At 37.5% G+C, this 20880-nt stretch overlaps 1 non-coding gene across 1 annotated transcript; it reads left to right on the top strand.

The window, feature by feature from the left end:
* Positions 1 to 5718: 5718 nt before the first annotated feature.
* On the top strand, positions 5719 to 5821 carry LOC117088838. The gene has a single exon (XR_004439366.1). It is a non-coding gene; the product is annotated as a U6 spliceosomal RNA (small nuclear RNA).
* Positions 5822 to 20880: the final 15059 nt, after the last annotated feature.

Here is a 20880-nt window from a genome sequence, read left to right as displayed (position 1 = left end):
ATCCCCAAATTCCAAATGCATGATGATAAATAAATCCAGGTCAAACTGGTAGGACCACTAACAAATTTTGAGGTTTTCTTCTTGAAGTTTGTCTTCTTGGGTGAAATAAACATCCATTTGCTTATTTGCCTTGTGAATCCTTTTTTAAGTCTGGCTGGATAGGGTTGTGGCTCCATTAATAATTCAGTAGGACCACTCCTGTTTTTAAAAGTGATGAAATCACTTTTAATTGCTAGTGCTTCAGAAATACCGACCTTCTGTTAGATATGGGAAGGGTGAAGCCTTTACATACATCATCCCTAATCTTCATATGAGTCGTCTCCGGAGGGCAGTATCCTCATCTTACTGGTGAGGCAACTGAAGTTGAAAGATGAAAAGGGCTCCATCCTTGGAGGGTGACAGAGCAGGGTTCCGCCTAGAATCTGCTGACTGTGAGGCTGGCCCTCTGTCTGCACTTGACCAGGTCATACTGGGTCCTCTTTTCTAAGAGTTTACTTTAGGTCATCCTCCAGTCTGTTTCACACTATCAGCTTGGCTTTTTGTTTGGGGTTGATAAATCGTGACTGGAGTATTTGAATAATATCCCTGCCCATATATTCTTTAAATTCACATGAAATAAGCACTGGTGCATTGTCAAAAACTCTATTGTCTGACATATTTTTCAAGTAATAGTCATGGAGCTATTGATTTTACAGCAGAACTTTGAATCGACACCAGAAGACTGCTGCCATCAAATTATTATTATCTTGGAACTGTCCTGCAAAATCAATGGAAATGTAGATACAAAATACAAAAATGGAACCTGCCATTTCATTTAGAAACTGATATAGTTTGGATTTGTGTCCCTACCCAAATCTCACGTCAAATTGTAATCCCCAGTGTTGGAGGAGGGGCCTGGTAGGAAGTGATTGGATTATGGGGGTGGATTTCCTCCTTGCTGGTCTCAAGATAGTCAGTGACTCTCACAAGACCTCATTGTGTAAAAGTGTGTGGCACCTTCCCCTTCACACTCTTTCTCCTTCTTTGGTCATGTAAAACGTGGCTCCTTCTGCTTCACTTTCTGCTATGATTGTAAGTCTCCTGAGGCCTCCTCAGCCATGCTTGCTGTACAGCCTGTGGAATTGTGAGCCAATTAATTCTTTTTTCTTCATAAATTACCTAGTCTCAGGTAGTTCTTTATAGCAGTGCAAGAACACACTAATGCAGAAACTTATCGAAACATGTTATCTGTCATATGTTAATAGTTATTTTTTCCAAACATGATTTTTAATGGCTATGTAATATTTCATTTTATTAATATCCTTAAACAAGCCTCTATTTTATAGTTATGAATCCATTTATTAAATATTGTTATATGCTTTTTACATATCTGTAATGTTTCTTTAGGCTATATTTCTGAAAGTAGAATCTAGGTCAGAAACAGACCTTGTTTAAGGCCTTTAGTGTATTATATTGCCTTCAACAGAAATTTCAAACTATTTCCAGGAGAGAACTGCTTCCCAATATCCTTAACAATGGTAAATTTTATTATTTCTATGAATTGTCAATTATATAAATGAAAATGGAAGCTTATTATGTAACTTGCATTTCATTCATTATAAGTGAAGGTGATTTTTTTCATATATGATCTGTGTGTATTTCTTCTGCACATTTTGTATTCATTACTTTTGCCAATTTTAAAATTTGAATGTTTATCATTTTATTATTGATTTGTGAAAGTGTTTCATAAATTAAGGATTTGCAATGTGTACTGTAAATACTTTTCTAATTTGTTATTTGTTTTAAAATTATATTTTTATTGTTCTTGAAGTTGCTTTCTCTCCCTTCTTTAAGTTTCAATACAGAGAATCAAGACAAGATTTTAGACAATTTTCTCATGGAAATAACTGTCTTTGATTAGGTTCCATTAAGTAACATAGATTAAGCATGCTACTGTAAACTTCAAAATCAGAATTGGGTCAATGTCACTAAACTAAGGCCTTCTAGCCAGAATACTTTTTTCTTTAATGTATCACTTATATGTATCATTATCAAAGTACTATGAGAGTGATTTTCTGAAATGACATTGTAATTCACCAAAGTAATCATGTTGAGGCATATACATTATGTTTCTAGGTTGTGACTGCTGAGGCTTTCTTATGGAATTTTATCTATTGGTCATGCTCTTTCCTGCCTGCCTCTCTCATTCAGTTTAAAAAACTCAATCTGGGATTATACAGTTAATAGCTTGTGTTTAATCATATTCTACACTGCACCTAATATAGTATCTCACCATAATGAACTCTGAACTCTATTTGTGAATGCCTAATTCAAAGATAACTAGGTGGAAAAAGAGAGAAATCTTTTTTTTTTTTCAGTTTTGAATAAGAGCAAGAATAAATTATGAAGACATAACCTGTTAGTATGTCTAGAATGTATTAAAGGATTAGATATCTAAACAAGTTTCAAATTGGGATTATCATATAGATCAAGACAATGAAACATGAGGAAAGTAAGCGACTAGTTCCAACTGCATGTAATTCAGTCTGATTTCCTGAACAAGTGTATGGGCTGGGTGGAGACCAGAGTTGACCAATAACATGACTTAGACTGTGTGTGTTGGTTTGGGGAGGGGGCATCAAAAGAAATGTGCTTTGCAGACTTTCGACTATAGCAAACAAGACTGATGAAGGGCCCTAGCTGCTAGGCTCTAAAATCCATTACCATGTCTGGGCTGAGGCCACGCTTCCCACCTGTTTCCCCAAAAGTGAGTATGGCAGAGATAACCAAGGCATACCTGTTCTTGTGAGACATGAAACTCCACTGATGACCAACTTTGGTTCAGGAACTCTCCTATAACCTTCCATAGACCACATGATGGCCTGGGGGTGATTTCTTTCCTCTCTTCTCTCAGGGCCAGACCTGCATCTTGGTCTAATGAGTCTTTTTGTCTTTCCTATTCTTCCCCCATTTTCTTCTCACAGACATTTTCTCTGATAAAGTCCTTGCATGTTTAATCTTGTCTTTGACATCTCCTTCTTAGGGGACCTAGATTAATCTACAGAGAAATTGTTGGCCAATTTTCTTATTCCTTAGAGACTCTGTTTTTTTTGTTTGTTTCAAAAAATTTCTAAATCTTCTTAAAGACTTCTTTCTTCAGTAAATGGGAACAATAAATGGCAAAACGTACATAAAATTTGCATGCAATTTTAGTTGGTGCATGAGAATTTTGGAAATAACTCAAGGATCCTCTGAAAATCCACTGGACACCAGGTCAAGTATCCCCAGAATTCTTTCTGAAGACATTGATAGTTGGTATTGATGAAGACTAGTTATATGCTTTAAGGACTTTTATCTTCCCCTGCTAATGCAGGCTACATACCCATTCATATTCTGTGGTGATATTCAAATTACTTAACAACCAATCAGAACAATCACTAGCCTCTACAACACAAACTAGTTCTCACCCTGTTCTTTTCTGTTATCTGTCTTCCATGAAATCGACGATAATTCTTAATGTATATATTCTTCTTGATATTTATTATGAACTGCTCAATAACTTTTATTAAATGTCAACAAAGTATGTGGCCTCGGGCAGGGGGAGACATCAGGAAAACCCACACAAAAACTAAGAGACAGGAAAACTAGCAGTAAAGAATCCCCCTTTTAGTTCAGAGTTAAATGCAAGCATGGCTTGCATGGTTTACGTTTGAGCAATTGTTTGTACCCCACTATTCTTTAAATAGCCAACAAAAGATTTTCGAGGCAGCCATTTTTAATTGGTCCAATCCTCATTCATATCTTTTGAAAAACCCTAACAATTTGTGTTGAACTGCGTGTCTACCTTCTTGTGTTCCAACTCTTTGGTTCACTTTGTCTGTTGTCTTTCCCATATGGTTCAAAAAAGCACTATGCATAATGCCTTTCTCTAGCATGCCCTTTTGATTCCTAACATTCTTCTGAGGGCCTTAACTCTATAACCATTACCTGAACATGGTGCTTTCATCTAGGATTAAGTTTTGCACTTCTATTGATCTTCCTCTATGGGGTTGAATGTAGTAAATGAACCTCCTAGCTCCCGACAAATTTGCATGTAATTGCCTGTCCAGTCCTGAACACTGAATACTGGGCTGGAAGAATACACTAGCATTAACAGAGCCAAAAATGTTTTTCTTTTCAAAGGCTCTGCTCCTTTGTAAAAGTGGCATATATGGGAAGAATCAGAAGGCTTTCTCAAGGTTTGGGAAAATGGCGAGGTGGGGGGGATGTCGGGAAATTATTACCATGCTATCAAAATTATTATAACCTGGAATGGACCTTTTGAATAAGTCTAGAGCTGGTGTTAACCTCTTTTTGACTACTGAAACATACTGACCTACATTTACATGCCCCCAAAGAGAATTGAAATACTTTAATCATGCCTTCTTTTCACTTGAATTTCTTTAGACAGATTTTACTAGGTAGTGATAAAAATTTTGTCCTGTACTGTGTCTTTGATGGATTTAATGATCAATCATATTTGAAGGGTTATTGTTGAATTCTTTTGAATAAAAAAGTAGTTTTACTTGAAGCTAGATAACTTTCATACTTAACGCATTATATAAACCCTCAAACTTTTCCTCTGATCTGTCACAATGGACAAGGTATGAATTTTTTAAGGGAGATGTAAAATTTACTGCAGAGAAATGTCTGATTGTTAGAGTTTTATCACAGTTAATTACAAAAATTCAGTACTACACTGTCTCAAGTCTTGATTTTTAATTTTTAAAAAAGTGATGGCTCCATCAATATTTGTGTGGGACACTCTTCATTTGCTGTCTCCCCAATGCAACCATATTATAAAGCACCCACTTTACTTACTTTAAAACATTGAGTGATGGATTTAATAAAAATTAAATGAAAAAAAGCTTAATTTGCTCTGTAATAATTGGAGACCCAATACTGTGTCTCATATCAAGGGGCTTGGGAATTATTTTTTTCTTTTTTTCTTTTTTTTTTTTTGAGACAGTTTCGCTCTTGTTGCCCAGGTTGGAGTGCAATGGTGTGATCTCGGCTCACCGCAACCTCTGCCTCCTGGGTTCAAGCGATTCTCCTGGCTCAGCCTCCCAAGTAGCTGGGATTATAGGCATGTGCCACCATGCCTGGCTAATTTTGTATTTTTAGTAGAGACAGGGTTTCTCTATGTTTGTCAGGCTGGTCTCAAACTCCTGGCCTCAGGTGATCCACCCACCTCGGCCTCCCAAAGTGCTGGGATTACAGGCGTGAGCTACCACGCCCAGTCGGGAATTTCTTATAAGTAAATCCCTTGTTCCTCTTTGGAGAACGTAGAAGCTCTGCATTCTGATGATATGTGACTGGGAGAGGGGTCAAAGTTCCTCTCCTCATTTGTCCTATTCAGTCTGATGAGCTGATGAAGTCAGCACGTTAAAGACATGCTTTGGAATGATAAGAGGAATTATTTAGGAGGAGGTGTGGTTTGTGAGGAAATGTTGAAAGCATTTTTAAATTGCACTAATAACTGATGAAGTTCAAGCATTATTAGCACTGACAGGAATCCAGCTGAGTCTTTAGTAACATCATAACTTTTTATACCATCCCTGTGAAAGTGGCAATGTTAATGTTAATTTGAGTTAAATTCTTAAGCATCCTGCTTTTGATTAGTTCAAAATGCCAAATACTAACGCTGTTTCATAAAATTCTGTGAGATATAAAAATAGATATATTTAAATATGCCCATTAGTGCTGGCATTGGCGGCACATATACTAAAATTGGATACAGAGAAGATTCGCATGGTTCCTGCACAGGAATGACATGCACATTCATAAAAAGCATTCCATATTTTAAAAGAAATAAATGAAAATAAATATAGCAATTATATTTAAGAAAGATGAGGCCGGGCGCGGTGGCTCAAGCCTGTAATCCCAGCACTTTGGGAGGCCGAGATGGGCGGATCACGAGGTCAGGAGATTGAGACCATCCTGGCTAACAAGGTGAAACCCCGTCTTTACTAAAAAATACAAAAAAACTAGCCGGGCGAGGTGGCTGGCGCCTGTAGTCCCAGCTACTGGGGAGGCTGAGGCAGGAGAATGGCGTGAACCCGGGAGGCGGAGCTTGCAGTGAGCCAAGATCCAGCCACTGCACTCCAGCCTGGGCGACAAAGCGAGACTCCGTCTCAAAAAAAAAAAAAAAAAAAAGAAAGAAAGATGAGAAGGAAGATTTCAGAAAATAGAACAAGTTCTATTGTTTTAGACCAGATAAGTATGCCAAGAATTATTTCTGTCATTGCCATTCTATTATTCATGTTAAGGGATATTATCTGACTAATAATATTATCCCCAGACACTATGTAAAGCCCTATAAGTGTTAACTCATTTGATTCAACACAAATAGTGAGAATATGAGATGTGGACAACTTTAAGATGAGGAACTGGGTTTTAGGGAGGATGGGGAACTTGTCCAGAGTCACTTTATTTGTGAAAGATATTTTCTGCCTTTGAACTTTGGTTGTCGGATACAATCATTCTAATTCAAGAAATGCTCAAACTTGCATTGCATGTGCATCATACTGCACTGAAAACCACTTAGGTGATAAGGGGAGAAGGGTCTCAATTTAAGAATCAGAATATCTGTTCTCATTCTGACGCTAATCTCACTTTGTCCATGAAACAGTTTTTTTTTTTTTTAAACTAACAAAATTCAATTAAACTTGTATCCTACAGGCTAAAGGAAGTCAAGCATTTAAGCTATGGCCTATATCGCTCCACATCTTATGTGATATATACGCTCCTTCTCTCCTCATAGTGCTTTTGTCTGAATTGCTTATTCTTCAGTAAATTAACATGAAGAAATGTAAAATAAAATATGAATAAAACAGTTAACACTAAAAAACATGTTTTGACTTAATATGAAATCATATAAACATAAAATAATATTTGAAAGAATAACATTATTAAATTCTCTATCATTTTGAAAGGAGAGGACAAACATAGCTAAGAGGAAGACAATGCCCAGTTCTTTGAAATGAGTTGCACACACTGAATTTAGATCCATCACACCCTAAGATACAGAAGTAACTTGTAGAATTATTGCCAGAAATATTTTGAGAATTTATGGAGAAATGAAATACTGTTGAATGGAAAATGTTGCCTCAATCATCATAAAGGAGACAAAATATCTGTTTTAAAGCTGCAAAACTGCACACTGATAACCCTGCAGCCCTCTGTAGTAGGTTATGAAAGGAACAGTTTGTGGAGGAATGGTCACGAGGAGTCAGCATGGGTTCACTGAGAATGAGCAATGCCAGGGTAGCTAATTTCACATTTTAATAAATTAGACTTACATGTTTGGGGAATTTTGTAGACATAGTATGTAAATATATTTCTGGGCTTGAGTCTAAATAGCAACATATTGCTTAAAAATCCCAGAAATTTTCTATTTACTTTAAACAAATTTTCCTTTAACTTTTGGGATGCCGATTTACTAGATCTTGGTTGGGACCGGGAATGTGTTTTGTTTTGTTTTGTTTTGTTTTGTTTTGTTTTGTTTGAGACGGACTCTCGCTGTGTCGCCCAGGCTGGAGTGCAGTGGCGCCATCTCGGCTCACTGCAAGCTCCGCCTCCCGGGTTCACACCATTCTCCTGCCTCAGCCTCCCTAGTAGCTGGGACTATAGGCGCTGCCACCACGCCCCGGTTAATTTTTTGTATTTTTAGTAAAGACGGGGTTTCACCGTGTTAGCCAGGATAGTCTTGATCTCCTGACCTCTTGATCCACCCGCCTCGGCCACCCAAAGTGCTGGGATTACAGGCCTGAGCCAACATGCCCGGCAGGGAATGTGTATTTTACAAAGTTCCCTAGGGAGTTCTGATCATCTTCTGTGTTTGGAAATCTCTATGTTGGGCAATCCATTTTTTTTTTAAATTGGGCAATCCATTGTTTTTCCTAGCAAATATGAATACATTTCTTTTGAACTCCACTCTCTACTCATAGATTTAGCATCTGTTTTGGAACCTCATAAGGTCTTGGACAATTTGAGAAAGATGAGAAGAAAACAAGGATGCTTATTTGGGAGCATCTTAATGTAGCCATTCCAAGGTTAAATGCACAGATACGAAGCTGGCTTCCTAGATCCAAAGCCTGACTCTCTAGCTGTGTGTTACTTTATGTGTTTGTGCCTTTGTTTGTTTTTATGTGTAAAATAGTAATAGTGCTTCCTCATTGGTAATTAATTGAGATACAAATAGAGTGCTTACAAAGGTGTCAGTGTATAGGATATTCTCAATTAGAGTTAGCCATTATTATTATTACCATTGTAATAAATACCTATTATTTTTCAGGTGGGACTGCCAAGATGGATAGACACAATCCTCGATTTAACAACTTCACAGTTTATCATGGGAGTCAAGTGTGCAAATAATTGCCATGCAACTTTCAAGGTACAAGTTTAAAGGTATGTATGAATTTTATTGGGCAGACATCAGTGACAGCTTCACAGCAATGTTGTCACCTGAGCTGGATATTTAGGTGAATTATCTGGACATGTAAGTAAGGGAAAAGTCATTCCAGGTGACAAGAACACTATGACAGAGGTGCTGCGGACTGGAAAAGCCTGGCTTTCTAGAGAGTGAGTATTGCTTTAGTGGGCAAGGGGAGAAGAGAGTAAAGAGAGGTATATTAGGATTTGCTTTAGGGGACTCAGTGCTGGCTAGATCCTGAAGGGCCCTGAATACCATGCCAGGAACTTGGCTTTTTTCCATCCTTAATGAGAGCAGTGAAAAGATTTTAAGCCGGAAAATGATGCTATTAGATTTTCATATAGGATTGTAGGAGGCTGTTAGTAGAGTTGAAACTAGAGGCAGGCACACCAGTTAAGAGGCTGTTACTACAATTCAGGCAAGGCATATATGTCACTCAGCAAATAAATGGTTGAATCTTCCTTCAAACTGAGCTAAGAAATATAGCTTAAAGAGCATATTTTGGAGGCAATATGAGTTGTGTTTTATTCTTGCTAAGTTTTGTGTGTATGTGCGTGTTGGGGGAGTGTTGATATATTCAGATAAAGTTATCCAGAAGATGACTGGATATCTAGGTCATAATCTTTGGGAAGAAAGCAGAGTTTGGAGCATTGATTTTGGAGTTGTGTCCTAAAGCCACACTTATGAGTTAGGTTTCCATTTTACTACATGTACTGCACGTGACAGTGACTTAATGAAGACAAAAATGCATTTCTATCTCACCTAAAATAATTTTGGAGATATATAATTCAGAGAGAGAAGCATAACTCTATGACAGTTTTGTCTCTTTCCAGCTCACTTCTCAGCTACCTAGGTCAAAAGCTGCTACCAGAGTTCTAACATTCACATCTTTGCATGTTGTTATGGGTTGCAATTTGGAGAAGAAAAGAAGGCTGTGATCTTCCTTTCAAAAGAAACTCCTTGGGAGTACCACACTTCTGTTTATTTCTCATTGACTAGAACATAGTCAAGTCATGTGATTCTGGGTAATGTAGTAATTTAACTGGATGGATATATGCCCAGCTACTTGGAGTTCTGTTATAAATGTAAATTAGCACCCATCCTGTTGGCCACATGCCATGAAGTAGCAGGTGCACTGCGACCCCTGGTGTGGGCCGTGGTGCTTGCCGCTCCGGAGCTGCCTGTGCTGGACAAGAAGTGGCCCTTCCTGTGCTGGGTGCCGCTGAGTGGCCAGGACGTGGGCCTCAATGTCCCTGCTTCTGTTCATTGTTCTCTTATGGACATCAAAGTGCTTGCCTTTTCTGGGTAGCATTACAATGAAGTTTTAGATAGCACAAAGTCTTCAAAAAAGAGCAGCAAGGCTAGAAAAGGCTTCTCTTATTTGTTAACTGCAACAGCTACTGTCGCATATGGTGCCAACAATGTCTTCCCCCAGTTTGTTCCCAACACGAGCGCTTCTGCTGATGTGGTGGTCATGTCGAAATCAAATCCAAGTTATCCGATATTCCAGAAGGCAAGAATATGCCTTTCAAAGGAAGAGGCAAACTCCTGTTTGTGGGCCACAGAACCAAGAAGGAAACTGACTAGGAAGCTGCAGTTGAAAGGCCCCATTTGCAGGATCCACAGCATGATTTAGAACAAGTAAAGAAACCCCACTTTCTTTATCCAGTCTATCACTATCAATGATAGACTGGATAAAGAAAATGTGGCACATACACACTATGGAATACTACGCAGCCGTAAAAAAGGATGAGTTCATGTTCTTTGCAGGGACATGAATGAAGCTGGAAACCATTATTAACACAAGAACACAAAACCAAACAACTCCAATAAGTGGGAGTTGAACAATGAGAACACATGGACACAGGCAGGGGAACGTCACACACCGGGGCCTGTCAGGGGGTGGGGGTCTAAGGGAGGGATAGCATTAGGTGAAATACCTAATGTAGATGACGGGTTGATGGGTGCAGCAAACCACCATGGAACACGCATACCTATGTAACAAACCTGCACATTCTGCACATGTATCCCATAACTTAAAGTAGGTTATCCTGATAAGTGTTTGCATTCGCCTTGGTTATGTACTCACTGCATTTGCAGGACATGCTGGTAGTTATTACGGCCCTTGCCATGGGTCACACTATGATGCCTTTCGCATGATTAGGAAGGGGCCTGCACCTCCCAACCTTGAAGTTTCTTCTTATGAGTTCACCAGTGTTGATATAGTCATTGTTGGTTAGAGACTTGGCCTCAAGTCTTGGGCTTCTTTGTCACCTCAGAAGAGTTATTTGAGTGCAAGCCTTCTGCACTTCAAGTTAGTTGACGTGAAATATGTAAGAATTGATGATAATGTATTTGCAAACATTAATGTGAAGTAAGTTGAATTTAATGTTGAAGACCCAAGTATTCATTTAATAAAGCCATGATTAAACATTATTAATCTCAGTCATACACTTGAAAAGTGCAATATCTTTTAGCTAATTTTAGTTCAAATTTTAATGTTTTAGCTAATTTTAATTAAAAATTACAGACTGGTGTACAAACAGAATATGGGAGAACAGTGACTATTTGGAGGCCACTCTCAGGCTCTGCTACTCCAGGGAGTGGATGCATTCAACCAGGAAAGGATACCAAGTGAGGAAGGTGAGCAGCAAGGATGGAACCTGGAAGACCTTTCGAGCATTCCATCCTTTTGTAATGACCTCTGGACCCCTGGTAGGCTCTGCCGGCTTGCTTCTCCCCATCACGTTACATCTGGATGCTCCTTGCTTGTTTCTTTTCAGCCCCTGCTCTGTGCATCTGCCAATGCCTGGTTTCAGAACCCAAATTATGTCTACACACTATCAAAGAATGACTGGAAGAATAAAAATAAGTTTATTAAAACATCTACATATTTTTCTATATGTTACTCAATTTAAGTTTGTATGTGTGTAAGTAAAACATGAAATTTTAACTTTAAGTATAGGTATTCTGAGTACTTTAGATGACAATGATCACAACTTACTTTCCTAACTTGATGTTCACAAATTTTGAAGATTCTCTCTGAAGCATGTTATAAACCTCCACCCAACTTTTATATTAATGAATCTTGTTAGGGTGTTGCTGTAAAAACACCAACAGTGGAAAAAACAATACCCTCCCATTTGTTTTCTTAAAATTAAACCAACAAAGCCCCTACATTTTTCTTTCTTTTCTTTTCTTTTCTTTCTCTTTCTTTCTTTCTTTCTTTCTTTCTTTCTTTCTTTCTTTCTTTCTTTCTCTCTCTCTCTCTCTCTCTCTCTCTCTCTCTCTCTCTCTCTCTGTCTTTCTGTCTGTCTTTTCTTTGCTTTTCTTTTTTTGTGTGTGTGAGACAGAGTCTCGCTCTGTTGGCCAGGCTAGAGTGCAGTGACGCGATCTCGGCTCACTGCAACCTCTTCCCCCCAGGTTTAAGTGATTCTTCTGCCTCAGCTTCCTGAGTAGCTGGGACTACAGGTACCCGCCACCACGCCCGGCTAATTTTTTGTATTTTTAGTAGAGACGGGGTTTCACCGTATTAGCCAGGATGGTCTCAATCTCCTGACCTCGTGATCCACCTGTCTTGGCCTCCCAAAGTACTGGGATTACAGGTGTGAGACACCATACCCGGCCCAAAGCCCCTACATTTTAAAAGTTAAATAAATTCTCACTCATGACACAATTGTCAGATTATTTCATATTAAAAATTATTTTATTTCATTTTTTAAATTTTTGGGTGGTTTTGTTTTGCAGAGAGTTAGTTTTCCTTTATTTGATCTAGAATTACTAATCCAGAAAAGGTACCATGGAAAGGCTAATATGGAGAATCTTTTTATTAGTTTCCCATTGGAATTTTTATTGCCACATCTGTTATAAGTTGGCCATAGATGGTAACAGAGGTTTTTATAAAACTCCTATTTCACTGATCATATGCACTGGGCTTAGAAAAGACCTGTTATAACCTACTTCATATGTATAGTACAGTCGTATCAAAGCTCGCCAACAGGAATTTCAAAATAAGCTGACTCCAAGGCAATCAATTAATATCCTTTAAACAGTGTACCACAGAATTTCCAGTAACCAGATTTATTATAACATCATGTGCATTACAATGAAATCTCATAAGATAACTGTCAATTATATTTTCCTTCATTTCATTAGCAGAGAGGCCAGATATTTTTGTACAGCTGAGAATTCATGGCACTTAGTACACAATTGTATTGTGAATTGCTTTATTTTAAAAAGTGCCTGTTTGTGTCACGGCGTGATTGACATTTTGGCAGAACTGTGTAGAACTCGGAAAATAATGTTTGTTACTTAACTGATGGATTTACAGGAAAGGCTCAAAAATGTAAAAAACATTTTTTTGGTAGAAACAATGATAATTGCTTTTGGGACCATATGGCTTCATGGTTAGAGCTGGGTGGTGTGTCTTTCTGAGCTCTCTCTCTATATTTGTATGAAGAAGTAAAAAATACGTGTTTATGCATTCATTCACGGCACAAATATTGTACGAATGCCTATTATGTAGGTATTCACCTAGTATGGTGAATACAATAGACCTGGTTCATGCCATCAGTGAACAAATAGTTCTATAGAGGAAACAGAAATAAACATGAACATACCTTTATATTATATATGAACATATACATAAAATAGATGTTTCAGACACCATTTTATGTTTCCAAAATGAAGTGGTGCTAAACTAAGATTTTACAAGTAGGTGGCAAAAACCATGTAGAAAACTTTTAACTCCCTCCCTAAAAGTAAAGGATCCAGAAAGGGGAACATGTAGAGAGAGAGAATTTTTAGGGAGACCTGCATGGGTTCTCTGAGTTCTTCTTTCCCACCTCATCACAATAAAAGATATTAATTGAGTTCAGTTCCTCAACTTATTAAGAAAGGACTCATTGAGATAATCCTGAGGGTTGATGCATGTTCCTCAAAGTGAGAAGACCCAGGGGACAGTCCAACTCCTGCCTAAGACATGTAACAGGCATGGGATCCACTGGCTGACTTCCATTGGAAAAGCTGAGCAAGAAGTGACTGCAGTGTTATAAAGCCTGGATTAGCAGGTGCGGCTGAGACAAGTGAATGTTTCCTGTGCATTAAATGTGAGACAAGTAAGAGAAAGAACGTCAGCTTGAGATGATCTCAGATTCTAAGGTCAAATTATCTTTGAAGAAGGAAACAGACTTCACCAAACAGACCCAATCTGTCTAATTCCTTGAATGCAGGAGCAGAGGCAGTAGTAACCAAGGATCATTGCATTGCCTGCCTCAGTGGAACGGCAGGTGAAAGTTCTCCCAGTGATGGGAGTCTCCAAGAACCCACAAAAGGAACCCTGAGAGAGGATACTTCTCACCACCCTCCTGACTTTCAGTGTGGGATGCCAACTCACAACAATTATCAGTTGAATGAAAACTTCTATTTCCCCTGGCCCATGTTCCATGAAGGAGTCAGAAGCCACTTCAAGATGGGGCAGAAAGAGTATAAGTGAAAGGTTACTTAAACGTCTGCCCTTGAATTTCCTCGTGGTTAAAGACAGGGTTAATAGTACCATATCACAGAGTTGTTGAGAGGATTACATGGGGTAAATAAGACCCTTAGAACAGTGATTGACACATAATAAATACTATGCAAGAGTTAGGTATCATTTGAAAAGAAGCAGCAGTAGCTGACACAGTGTCAAAAGAAGAAAGGGAGGATGGTTTCAGGAAGACTCTCAACATTAAAAGAAAAAAAATCAAACAGGGAAGGAAACCTAATACTCAGGGCTTCATAAAGTTAGCGTTTATTTATTTTACACAATGATTTCATCTCTCCACATCATGTTTCCTTCGGAAACTTTTACTGCGGATCTGGCTGACCTAAGTATTGCCAGCTTGATTTGGCTTAAAAAAAAGCCTCCCATCCCCCCGCCGCCTTATTGTGCGCATTAACCTGCATGGAATAAGGTCAAATATTGCTAAAGAGAAAGAGGTTGCCAGTTATCTTTGTTAAATGATAGCATCGTAGCGACGTTTCCTTAAATAAATTTCTAATGTTGATCACTGCATTTGTTTATTGTTGTTAGCACCTTATAGATACCATCCATCAGTCGAACAGACATTTTCCATCACTCTTTTTTAGACTGATGACCCATCACCTTCAATAGCTTCCTCATGGAGCAGTAGTTCCTGACATAGGGGTGGGGAACCGCACTCTATCTGTAGGAAAAAGAGATGCATGTAGTTTGATAAACTGCACAGTGATTCTGCTCTAGGTCATCCCTTCCTTGCCATCTCATACATCAATACTCTTCCTATCCCACCTTCCTTTCCATACACACCTTGAGAACCTGATGGCAAGGGTCCAAGATGGTGTAACTAATGAATTAATTCATGGCTTTTTTGTTCAGAAAATGAAGTTGATTACTAAATTCATTTTCTGAAAAAAAATGTATTGGGATATAATTCATGCATGATACAATTTACTCATGTAAACTGGACAATTCTATGGTTTTTAGTGTAGTTACAGATATGTGTATCCATCCCTACAGTCAATTTTATAATGTTTCCATCATTGCAAAGAGAAATCGTCTACCCTTTAGCTATCACCCCCTTGTCTCTTATCCCCAACTCTGAGACCCATAGTTCTAAATAACCACTAATAGATTTTCCTAATCTGGACATTTCCTATGAATTCATCATATAATTCATGTTCTGTGTGTGTGTGTGTGTGTTTATTTGTGTCTGTGTATGTGACTGGCTTCTTTCCCTTAGCATAATGTTTTCAAGTTTCATCCATGTTGTAGCATGTATCAGTGCTTCGTTTATCTTTATTGCCAAAATTATTCCAGGGTATGGCTATGCCATATTTGTTTATTCATTTTTGCTCATCTATGGATGGACATTAGTATTACTTCTGCAGTCTCTTTCTCCTTTTTGTATCTTTGCATCTCAACTATGCAGTGCATCAAATCATATAATTATTCCGGATGAAGTTAATGGATATTAGTGGCTATCCATGTACCAAATTAACTCAAGAGAGTAGTATAGCTTAGAAAATTATAAACAATAATGTTGGTTATTTTACCATAACCAACAATACGTAGAGCTGATGAGTTTCAAATGCTAAAAAGTGAAGCAGAGCCAGCAAAACTGAAATGAGTTTTCAGTGCTAAGGACTGTCCACGTTTCTTGGAAAACTAGAGTCAGTTCGCCTGTTCCTGTTCCTGCTGCTAGCTCGCACTGAGACTTCGTTTGCAGAATGAAGAACAGGTAAGGATTAAATCATAAAGAATTTCTAAAAATAAATTATTTACTTATTTTTAACAATCATTTGCAACTTCAGCAAACATTTTTCTTAAGGTACATAGCAGCTTTTAATCCACTGCCAAAATATTAGGGTGAATAGGCTTTTTTTTGGCTTGGCAGAGTGTACATAAACATACGATGCCTTGCTTAAATATTCATAGACTCCCAGCTCGCAGTACAGTAACTTAATAATAAAATATTTTGAAGAGGGAATGATGCTGTGGAGCTTGTGATACCACTAATGGATTTGAAGAGGATGCTAATGCATTGTAGGAGGAAGTGAATTGAGCTCTCGTGTGTAAAGGAGGATTATAAAATATAATTATGAAAAAGCAATAGTGGCAGGCTTGAGGAAGTTCTGTTGATGTGTGAGTACTACAAACGACATGTTTTGTTGATGAGAAAGAGGCTTAGATGGATATTTACTGTGCTAGCAATCTTCTCTATCCGGAAACATGAAATGCATTATAGAAATGGCCATTTTGTGAACTCCAGAGTGAAAATTAAATAGTGTAAGATGGAGGCTGACAAGACCCATGCAGCTTTTCATTTCAAATAGCAGTTGTCTAGGAAGGCAAGGTTTTCACATCAAGAGTTTCATGAAGACACTGGAAGAGGAAAAAGTGATATGAATGTCAAAGTAGAGGGAAAACTTTTTTTGCAAAAAGAAGCTTAAGGAATTCTAGAAAATTAAATAATTCATGACATCCTTTAAGAAGTGGAGGAAACATGAAGACTTTTCTGAATATCATTTCCTGGGTACAGCTTTGACAACTTCTTGTAAATTGTGGGCATCAGTAGGGGCAACTAGACTGGGGCATACAATTAAAATCTTGACTTCCCTTAGTTTCCAGTCCTAAGCTAATTGCTTTACCTAAGGCTCTGCCCCCTCAGGCAAAAGGAAGAAATATTCTTAGAATGTTACTCTAATATTTGCTGAAAAAATATACAATGCCAATAATTAAATAGAGATAAGAACACTGAAGAGACAGGTCATAAGTGATATAGCTTTAGTCTGAAACTATACCCCTTTTCTTCCTGGGAAATTATTATTATTATTTTTGAAACAGGGTCTCCCTCTTTCCCAGGCTGGCCTTGAACTCCTGGCCTCAAGTAATCCTCCAACCTTGGCCTCTCAAAATGCTGAGACTACAGGCATAACCACCCATGCCTGGCTGGAAATTCTTAATGATATGAGTTTAATTCTTAATGATATCAAAGCTCAATGTTTTACTCCAATCTATTTTTTTTTTCTTTTTTTTGAGACAAAATCTTTCTCTGTTGCTTAGACTGGTCTTGAACTCCTGGGTTACAGGATCCCCCTGCCTCAGCCTTCCGGGTAGGTGGGACTATAGTCACCCACCACTGTGCCAGGCTTACTTCAGTCTTTAAACAAGAGTGACATGTGAAATAGGAATAACGTTTATTTTTCAGAAGCACATAAGAATGTTGCCCTTTAATGGAGCTATTTGGGAGGATAAATGAGTGCTCTAATAATTTTGACATTGTTTAAAACATGTATGAAATGCTGTGATTCTCTAAATAAATTGTTTAAAAGTTATAAAAAATTCAAACACACAGAAAATGTATGCAACACCAAGTATAAATAGTTGTTAACATTTGCCATGTTTAGTTCAACTCGTTCTCTTTTTCTCTCTCTGTCTCTTTGTTTTCACAACACACACACAGACACACACAGATTTTTATACAAACAGCACTCTATGGTTATATCTACGTTTTCACCCTCAGAGGAACACATTTTTGAGAAATTGATGTGAACTTTTCCCAGGCATTTTGAAATGTTTTTGAAACTATAAATGCATGAAAACTTACAATAAGATTTAAAAATGTTTATTTTTTATGTTCCCCTGAAAGTGTCCTTTTGCAACTTATTTTTTTCACTCAACAAAATGTTTTAAGGTTTGTGTAGATATATGTTCATTTATTTAAACTGCTCTGTAGTATTCCATTGTATTAATAAACCACAGATTTTTTCATGAATTTTTCCCTGAAGGACTATACAAAAATATCAGTGTATTTTATAAATTAACAGCTATTCAAGCTTTTAGAACATTTTAATTTATAGCCTTTGCTCACTGTTTAACTGAAATTTTCTTTCTTTTTTTTTTTTTTAAGATTTCTTCCTATGTCCTGGATAGTATTAGAGTATTAGTCATTTGTACTTGTATAATACAGAACATAGACTTCTACAAAATAGTACTACAAAATCTCCCAATCTGTGATCATTTTTGTTTGTTTCTCCTTAGTGAAGGAATGCTTTTCATACTGAAATTTTTTAGTTGCAATGGTCAGATTGAGCATATTTTCTTTTTATCTTATTGTGGTATGGTGTTTATATAAAAATCCTCATGTCAGGTGCGATGGCTCACACCTATAATCCCAGTACTTTGGGAGGCCGAGGCGGGTGGATTGCTTTGAGCTCAGGAGTTTGAGACCAGCCTGGGGAACATGACAAAACTGTGTCTCTACAAAAAATACAAAAATTAGCCAGGCATGGTGGCACATGCCTGTAGTCCTAGCTACTTGGGAGGCTGAGGCTGGAGAATCTCTTGCAGTGAGCCGAGGTCATACCTCTGCACTCCAGCCTGGGTGACAGAGTGAGCTCCTGGTAAGAATAAAAAGCAAAACCTAAAAAAGTAAATTCTCTTTGACCCAAATATTGCACATTAGTCTTTATATTTTATTCCAAAATTTCAGAGTTAACTCTTCACATTTAGGTCTTAATCCATTTGTCTGTGTGTGTGTTTGCATGTGTGCATATGCATGTCTGCAATGCAAGGTAAGGATCTAGTTGCATCTCTTACGATACGTCAGTAATTATTTTATCGCCATTTAATTGAATAGCTCATCTTTCCCCAGTGATTTGTAAGGGCAGCTCTGTCATATCCTAAGCTCATATACCTACAATAGTCTGTTTCTAACTGGGCAAATGGAGTAGAATTGTTCAGTGTGTTTTATTTTATAAGAAACTATCAAACAGCTTTTTATGGTGACTGTACAATTTTGCATTCCCGTAGGCACTCTGTGAGAGTTTCAGTTGGTCTATATTCTCGCCAGCACTTGGCATGGTCAGTTACTTATTTATGAATTTTTAACATTAGCCATTGTAATAAGTGTGTAGCAGTTTCTCATTGTGCTTCAGGTGTTTGCCATCTGTCACTTTTTTAATGATGTGTTCATTCAGATTTTTGTCCATTCTTTTAATGGTTTGTTTCCTTATTGTTGAGTTTTGATAGTTTTTTTATATATTCTGGATACAAGTCTTTTGTCAGACATGTGATTTGCAAATATTTTTTCTCAGTTGGTAGTTTGCCTTTCATTCTCCTATGTATTTCACAGAGCAAACAATTTTAATTATGAGCAAGTCGAAATGATCTTGTTTTTCTGTCTTTTATTGGTTTTGCTTATGGTATTGTGGCTAAGAATTCTTTGCCTAATCCAAGATCAAAAGTTTTTTTTCCGATTTATTTAAAAAGTTTTAACAGTTTTACATTTTTTTTACTTTTAACCTGTGATCTATTATAATTTAATTGCAGTAATAGGTATGAGTATTGGTTGATTAGATTTTTGAATACAAGTGTCTAATTATTCTAGTAACATTTGTTGAAAAGCCTATTCTTCCAACAAGTTGCCTTTATACCTTTATAAAAATCAGTTGGGCATATTTGTGTGGGTTTATTCTGATATTATAAATTTAGTCTTGATAACTACACCTTTATAGTAGATTGTAAAATCACATAGTATGCATCCTCCAACTTTGTTCTTTTTCAAAATTTTCCCTTTGGGATTTCGATTGGGTTCATATTAAATCTATACATCAATTTGAGAAAAATTTTCATGTTAATAATATCAAGTTATTAAATATGTGAACATGATATATTTTTTCATTTTATATAGACATGTTTAATTTCTTTCATCAGTGTTTTGCAGTTTTTAGCATACAGATCCTGCACAGAGATATTAGAGACACAGGTATTGGACACTTGGGGAGCTGTCAGGGTACAGGTAGCAGCTGCAGGGGAGCTCAGGTGAAATGAGGGGTATCAACAGTGCCGAATTTGTCTATGGCTAGGTTTAACTTTTTAAATCCAATCTGAGAATCCCTGTTTTTCAGCTATGGGTTTGTGTCTATCTACATTTATTTCAATTTGTGTTTCTAATTCCTACTTTTATCTGTTATTTATTCCATTTTTCTTGGCTTTTTTTTCTTCTCTACGGGTATCTATTAAATGTATTAAAGTTTGTTTGTCTTCATTTTTTTCCCTTTTCTAATGGTTTTGAAAATAAAGATTTTGTTTGTATTTTCTTAATAGCTATACTTAAAATTTGAATAAGAAATCCTAAACTTAACCTAAAGTTAAGTATTGGTTATCTTTAACTTTTTCAAGACAAAAGAAGCTAAATTTCTGAATCTGCAAATCTCTTATGCCATATATGAGTAATTTTGTGTAATATTTTAATTTGCACGTTGTCTTATATTTAGTTGGTGTTATTTTATGAAGTCCATACTTGCTCATTGATTTGTTTAGTATTGTTTATCACATTTACTCCTTCAATTTAGCCTCAATTATCTTTTTCAGTAAATATTACTTAGTATTTCTTTCTTTTCTTTTTCTTTTTCTTTCTTTCTTTCTTTTTTTTTTTGAGACAGAGTTTCGGGTCTGTAGCCCAGGCTGGAGTGCAGTGGCGCGATCTCGGCTCACTGCAAGCTCCGCCTCCCGGGTTTTCACACCATTCTCCTGCCTCAGCCTCCCGAGTTGCTGGGACTACAGGCGCCCGGCACCACGCCCGGCTAATTTTTTGTATTTTTAGTAGAGACGGGGCTTCACCATGTTAGCCAGGATGGTCTCCATCTCCTGACCTTGTGATCTGCCCGCCTCGGCCTCCCAAAGTGCTGAGACTGGAGGCGTAAGTCACCGCGCCTGACCTTACTTAGCATTTCTTTTTTTTTTTTTTTTTTTTTTTTTTTTTTTTTTTGAGGCGGAGTCTCGCTCTGTCGCCCGGACTGGAGTGCAGTGGCTCAGCTCACTGCAAGCTCCGCCTCCCAGGTTTACGCCATTCTCCTGCCTCAGCCTCCCGAGTAGCTGGGACTACAGGCGCCCGCCACCTCGCCCG

The sequence above is a fragment of the Trachypithecus francoisi genome, unplaced genomic scaffold, assembly GCF_009764315.1.
Source record: "Trachypithecus francoisi isolate TF-2019V2 unplaced genomic scaffold, Tfra_2.0 Lachesis_group10, whole genome shotgun sequence".
Classification (NCBI taxonomy): domain Eukaryota; kingdom Metazoa; phylum Chordata; class Mammalia; order Primates; family Cercopithecidae; genus Trachypithecus; species Trachypithecus francoisi.
This window is presented reverse-complemented; position numbering and strand designations above follow the sequence as displayed.